The sequence below is a fragment of the Eriocheir sinensis genome, chromosome 47 (genome assembly GCF_024679095.1).
Source record: "Eriocheir sinensis breed Jianghai 21 chromosome 47, ASM2467909v1, whole genome shotgun sequence".
Classification (NCBI taxonomy): Eukaryota; Metazoa; Arthropoda; class Malacostraca; order Decapoda; family Varunidae; genus Eriocheir; species Eriocheir sinensis.
Genome location: NC_066555.1, coordinates 7,779,255 through 7,786,754, shown reverse-complemented (window position 1 = coordinate 7,786,754; position 7,500 = coordinate 7,779,255).

Below are 7,500 nucleotides of genomic sequence, written 5' to 3'. Positions count from 1 at the left end.
ACACGGATCTTGACTCGGAGGAAGGGAAAAGTATGGTGATGATTATGGTGATGGTGATGGTAGTTGGTGGCAATGAAATGAAGGTAGATAATATGGCGTAGGGTTGCACGCCTGTGGTTGGCTACACTGTATAATTATTGTGGTAGCTTGGTGGGGTTTTAGGATCCGCCGTACTGTGTCTGGTGGTGGTGGTGGTAGTGGGGTGGGTGGTCGTGGTAGTGGTGTGGCGGTGGTAGTGAGTTGGGTAGTCGTGGTAGTGGTGGTGGTGGTGGTTGTGGGGTGGGTAGTCGTGGTAGTGGTGGCGGCAGTGGTAGTGGGATCCGCCGTACTGTGACTGGTGGTGGTGGTGGTAGTGGGGTGGGTGGTCGTGGTAGTGGTGGTGGCGGTGGTAGTGGGGTGGGTTGTCGTGGTAGTGACGCCAGTTGTGGTTGGTCGCTGGTGTGTAGTTGTGATGTAGGCTGAGGCGCTACATGCCTAAAATGTGATGGTGTTGTTGATCGCGTTGTTTTGTAAGCGCGTGGACCGATCAACACCTTTCACTTTTACGTGTTTTCTTTTACAATCTCGCTTGCATGTGTTAGGCTCCCCAAATGTGTCGTCAGTGCCTCTTTCTCTTTCTCCTTTTTTTTATTAATCATCAAACATTCATGCACGCACACACACACACACACACACACACACACACACACACACACACTGTCCTGTCCGTCTGCGGCCTGACAGGAGGAGGTTTGAGCCAGCTGACAAGGAGCGGTCACTGTCCCCTCTTGAGCAAGGGGGATGATGTGTGTGGTGTGTGAAGATCTCAGCAGTACCCAAAGATTGACTGCATTGAGTTTTGCTCTAATCGGTAGGATATTTGCTGGCAATGACGAGTCCAGTTCGTGATCAGACCGTGGAGGTGATGACTTACACACACACACACACACACACACACACACACACACACACACACACACACACACACACACACACAACTCCTCCTCCTCCTCCTCCCTGTCTCTATCCCCCTCCTATTTCAACCACTCTCAAGCCTTGAAGGGGTCAGGTGGAGAGAGAGAGAGAGAGAGAGAGAGAGAGAGAGAGAGAGAGAGAGAGAGAGAGAGAGAGAGAGAGAGAGATTGTCCAGATCTCCATTATGAACAATTATTTACTCCGTCATCACTGGGCATTAGTTTAGGCTCCACCTTCACATCTCCGTCTCTCTTAACCCTTCGCCTCCTCTCTCTTCCTCTTCCTTTCATCCTCGAGGGCTCGTCTGTGGCAGTGTCTGGACTTGGCTAACACCGCAGGGGTAGCTTGAAGAAACGTTTTTTTTTATCTTTTCATAACATTCCTGGCTGGCTGTTGACCCACGCCAGAGGGCAGTTGAAAACGAAACCTTTCCAGTTAGGGTACGTAAGGCTTGACCCCGCCGGGCCTGATGATTCGTAAGGGTTGGTGAACGAATTAGGCGAAGGCTCCGTAGAGAGGTCTGGTGTAGCTTGCAGGAGTATAGGGAGCGAGAGAGGGAAGGCTTGGGTTCAGGTAGTGAAAAAGATGACTCGTCTCACAAGGCAATACATTAGTTGGTCGTGAGGAGATGGGAGCAGCTGAAGGGGTGGTCAGGCCAGGCGTGGGTGAGGACGAGGTGCCGGGGGAAGGTATGGATGAAAAGAACAACGAAAATGAACGAGTGAATGAAGAGGCATCGATAAAAAGGAGGGTCGAGAGGGCAAGTGAAAGAAGATTCTCCATAACGGGATTTAAAACCGATGTGTGTGTGTGTGTGTGTGTGTGTGTGTGTGTGTGTGTGTGTGTGTCTATCGATCTGTTTAGCTGTATACTTATCTATCGATTCATATATATTCATCTATCTATCTGTCTATCTAATCGATTTATCTATCTATTCATTTTTCTTTTTTTTTTTTTTTTTTTTTTTTTTTACAGCAAAGGAGACGGCTCAAGGGCAACAAAAAGAGTGCAGAGAAAAAAAAAGCCCGCTACTCACCGCTCCCATAATAGACAAAAGCAAAGAGTGGCCAAAAGAGAGGTCAATTTCGGGTGGAGAGGTGTCTTGATACACTCTTCTTGAAGGAGGTCAAGTCATAGGCAGGAGGAAGTGAAGACGAAGGAAGGCTGTTCCAGAGTTTACCAGTGTAAGGGATGAAAGAGTGAAGATGCTGGTTACCTCTTGCATAAGGGGTGTGGAGAGTATAAGGATGAGCTAGAGTAGAAAGTCGAGTGCAGCGGGGCCGCGGGAGGGGGGGAGGAATGCAGTTAGTAAGTTCAGAAGAGCAGTCAGCATGAAAATATCGATAGAAGATAGAAAGAGAGGCAACATGGCAGCGGAGTTAAGAGGTAGAAGGCTGCATGTCAGTATGTCTTTAGAGAGCATGCTGAACTACTCTCTGGTGTTGATGAGACAATAGGGAAACGGAAAGTGAGGACATGGGAAGGGTCTTTGGAGGGCTTCAGCACCCTCCTCGTTTCCCATATATACCTCACCGGGAGTGGCTTACGCCCGGTTCTCCTACCCACTCCCTATTCATATTATATATATATATATATATATATATATATATATATATATATATATATATATATATATATATATATATATATATATATATATATATATATATATATATATATATATATATATATATATATATATATATATATATATATATATATATATATATATATATATATATATATATATATATATATATATATATATATATATATTTTTTTTTTTACGGTCATTTTGCAAAATTGGTCATTTTGCAAAATGCCCGGCCAGTATACAAAAAGACCAAATCCGTGGTCACTTTGCAAAACTACCTAAATATCTGGGCATTTTGCAAAAGGCTCAAGGTTTTGGACTGTTTACAAAATCACCATATTACCGTTGGGCAGTTTACAAAATGTCCAAACAGCAAGTAGCCAGTTGGAAAAAAAGGTAGTTAAATAGGTAGTTGAAAGAAAAGCGAGTAAGCGATAAAAGGAAGTGAACGTAAAATAGAACAAGTGTGTTTGTGTGTGCTCCGGATAGCAGTGATGGAGCTGACTGGTGAGGCGTTATCAGTACGGCACTGCTGAAGGTCAGGCGAGGACGGGCAACATGGTGGTACTCCCAGGACTTGTGTGTATTTTATTATACTCTGAAAATCTGTACAATGGAAAATAAAATAAAACTTTTTTATACAAAGCTGGTTACGGCTGAGGAAAACAAAGCATCAAATACTTCGAGTTTGTTGTCAAAAAATGAATACGAACAAATTCTGAATCGCTTGGATGAACTTAAACTTCCTAACATTAAAAAGACGCAGAAAGACTATCGCTTGTTACGAAAATATGATATTCTTGAGGTCACAGTTGAAAGTATCACCATTAAGAAACTGCAGAAAAAGGAAACTCGGCTTAGATTCGTGTGCGCTGAAGATGTGTTCGATGTGATAGATGCTGTTCATCGTGCAAGTGGACATGGAGGTAGAACTATTGTGTTTAAGGAAACGAGTGAAAAATATGCCACTATTTCAGGATCCCAGATTCAGTTGTATTTACATTTGTATGAGGAGTGTCAACTGAAAAAAAAAAAAAAAAACACGGTACGCAGGTCTGACTGTGAAGCCAATGGTCTCGAACAGCATGAACTCACGAGCTCAGGTTAGCAAACACGTGAAGGCCGTTTACAGTATTCTAATTGTTGTCATGGTTTGTTGTCATGCCGAAACTTTACTATATGTGTTTTTTGGATATATTTTTTAGATAGTTTAAGATATTTTCATAGACATTTGCAAACGATTCATGTAGACGGATTCGTATGTTTGCCAGCCATCAGAGGGCCACAAGGGGTACAACTTAATGAATCTGAATTGGCTGTGTTCGTGGTGCCGCGTGTGTAAAGGAATCCCTCATCACGGTGGGGATGTGATGCCCCTCCCTAACAAGCACTTCTTCTTCATACGACCTTAATCCCACTGTATTGCAGGGTCGGCCGCGCGAGTTATCTTTCGCCACCTGCTTCTATCCATTGTATCATCTTCTTGCACTCCTAGAATATTCATGTCACACTTTATCACATCTCTCCATCTTATTCTTTGTCTTCCAATACTCCTTCTTCCCCTAACCCCCGCCATCATTGCTTTCTTCACTGGTTCATCATCATCTCTCCTTTTTACGTATCCAAAGTATCTCAGTCGTGCTTCTCTCGCCTTCTCCTTTATATTACATATTCCACACATTCTTCTTATATCTTCACTTTGTCTCCTCTCCAACAGTGAGATGCCAGCAATCCACCTCACCATCCTCATCTCCGTTCTCCCTAACGAGCACTATAACTGCTGAATTAGTGAACAACTGGAGTGGTCGGGCCGCCCACCCCCAGTGGTGGGCGGCTTTCCTCCCGGGATTAGGGACCCCCGGAGATGTGATCAAGCTTAACCCTGGCACGCGACGCTCGACGACTCCTGTAACAGAGATAATTACGGCAGTGCCGGGCCACCATAGTGTATCAAGCCCCGTGAATCGAATTTGCTTGCTTTGCTGTGTTCGTATCGTCTGCTTTTATCTGCTCCATGGAGTGTCATCTCACTCCTATTACTTTTATTACTATTATTATTTTTTATTACCATTATTATTATTTAAAAATATATTATCACTTTATTTGATGTTCTGTCTGTTTGATCGATATGCAGAGCCAGCCAGATGGGAAACGTCGTTTTTTTCCAACTGGCTACTTGCTGTTTGGACATTTTGTAAACTGCCCAACGATAATACTGGTGATTTTGTAAACAGACCAAAACCTTAGTCCTTTTCCAAAACGCCCAGATTTTTAGATCATTTTGCAAAGTGACCACGGATTTGGTCTTTTTGTATAATGGCCGGGCAGTTTGCAAAATGACTATATATATATATATATATATATATATATATATATATATATATATATATATATATATATATATATATATATATATATATATATATATATATATATATCCGTACACATTAGATGCATCATGCTCTGTGCTGGGGCGGACAGGGTTCTTGTAAATCGTCAGCATCTCGGAGAGTGAAAATATCTACTGAGACGGTACAAAACACCTGACGGTGAGGAAGCGAATTTAGCGAGAAATCCATCGGAGGGTAGTTTAGACATCACTGGTTTGTGCAATGTTCTTTCAGCCATGTTAAGGGGACAACAAAAGTTTCGCCGAAACGGCGAAGAGTGAATGACCATTAATGAATTAGTAAAGCAGGATCACCAGGAAAACGCCTTTTTGGTGAATCTGTGCCGTTGATCGGAAAGATGCTTGAGAGTTGGTAGGAGCTAGAATTTTTTTTTTGCTGAGAGTTGTTTCAAAAACTTTAGAATTACAAGAATGAAAACTTATAGGACGGTAGTTCGAAGGAATAGCGGAGTCACTCTTCTTAAGTACAGGCTGTGTGCAGGACTACTTCCATCCATACGACAGACAGTCGTGTGGATCCTGCTTCCAGCAGGAAGGAAAGACATGCCGAGGCGCAGAAACGAAAGGGTTTGGGCAGGCAGGGTGCCAGCACTGACGCAGTTTTTAGGGACTAAAGGAGGAACCCCATCGGGTCCATAGACCTTCGTAGGATTCATTCCAGAAGGGGCATAGAAATCATCGTTATTAAGAATTATTATAATAATATGCATAGTGAAGTCGGTGGGGGAACGAGTGGGAGAAATGCAAATAACAATTCCCTTTACAGCAACGCTTTTATAACTTCCTTTCTGCAACTCACGCTGCCTTGCAGGACTTAAGTTATCACTGTGTGTCCGAGGTGCTTGTTATTTTTGCTTTCATCATTATCTTTTTCCTGTGGCATTTAACCTTGAGGACGAACACCTCACACTACCGGGAAGTGAATACGAAAGAGACGCAAACAGTGTGTGGACACACGAGGAAAGTAATTCCACGGCACACATCGTCCGCAGTTACCACTCACTTGTGACCAACGTCCCTCCGGAGGTGTTTGATCTTGAGTGAAGTCATGGATTTGACGTCAGAGGGTTGCCACATGCAAACATATGTTACATTGTTGGATTAGGAAGACGCGGTGATGCTTTAGGGAGGTAAACGTGAAGAGGAAGCATTATTTTTCTTTTCCTTCTTTTGTAGCTAAGGGAATTTTCCAGTTGCTTCTGGTGATACCGACACCCTCGCCGTGCCTCAGGCCTCTGCCACGCAGCACCCTCAGAGGGATGAAGTATGTCTCGTCCTTTTCCTCACTCTCCGGCGATGTGACCTCGGCCGCTCTTTAGGCCACTCACTCCACGCCGTGTCATGTCCGAGTTCTTGTACTTGATTTACATTCACGCGGCGCTAAGCCGTCAGCCTCTGGCAATCACCCGCGTACGTTCCCTACGCGGCGTGCATACAAATGTCTATTTTATATTGGCTAGAAAAGCAGTGTCCGCTACATGGGCAGGAATGTGGGCCAGCGCCTCACCTTGACCTAACCTGCAGGAGTTGGTCAACATGTGCTACACACCGCCACCGCTCCGGTGGCTCAATCGGTAGAGCGCTGCGCTGCGAGGCTTAACGGCCAAACAGGCGGCGGTTCGAGCCCCGCTCAGGCCGGATTCTTTCGGTTGACTAGGAGTCGTTACTGTCCCCCCTTGAGCAAGGGGGATGGGGTGTGTGAGGTCCTGGCAGTACCCAGAGATCGACGATAATGAGCACTTGCTCTCGTCGGGAGGGTACCTGCTGGCGAAAGCGAGTCCACCTCGTGATCAGGCCGTGGTGAATTACACACACACGCGCGCGCGCACAGCATGATAAAGTAGAAATAACAAAATAAATGATAATTTGCCGTCTAAATATTTCAGTAAGTGTTTAACGGCTCGTAAAGTCGTATAGTGTGGCGGTTGAGGTTCAAGGCCTTGTTTTTAACACTAAGTAAAGGGAGTAGGAAAAAAAATAGACCGCTGCTGAAGCTCCACAAAGAAATGAAAAAAACAGGTAAAATTTGAAGGAGAGCTTTTATGATGCTCCCTTCTGGGGGGCAAGATAGATTTCTAAAATAGTGAGAGAATGGAGCAGATAGTTTTGCGATGCTGGCCAAGATGGGAGAAGGCATCCAGAAATCTCCCCAGAAGTGTAGCATCCCGAAAAGTAATTGTAAAGAACCAAGGAAGAAATCATTCATTGCATTGTAAGAGATTGTGGCCAGCAATAAGAGGGGAGTTGATACGAAAACCCTTCGAACCTACTCAGGAAGCGTAATTCTGCGGCAGAAGCCTCCCGTCCTTGTATGAGGAACCTGCGGCAGAAAGAGAGGACAGGGCCGCAAGGGAAGACTAGGCAGACGGAACAACATTCAGCTTCATTAAAACTGACTTAAAAAGTTTTGAGATGCAATTAGCAGTATCATTATTATTATTATTATTATTATTATTATTGTTATTATTGTTATTATTATTATTATTATTATTATTATTATTATTAAGAACATAAGAACATAAGAACGCAGGAGTCTACAAGA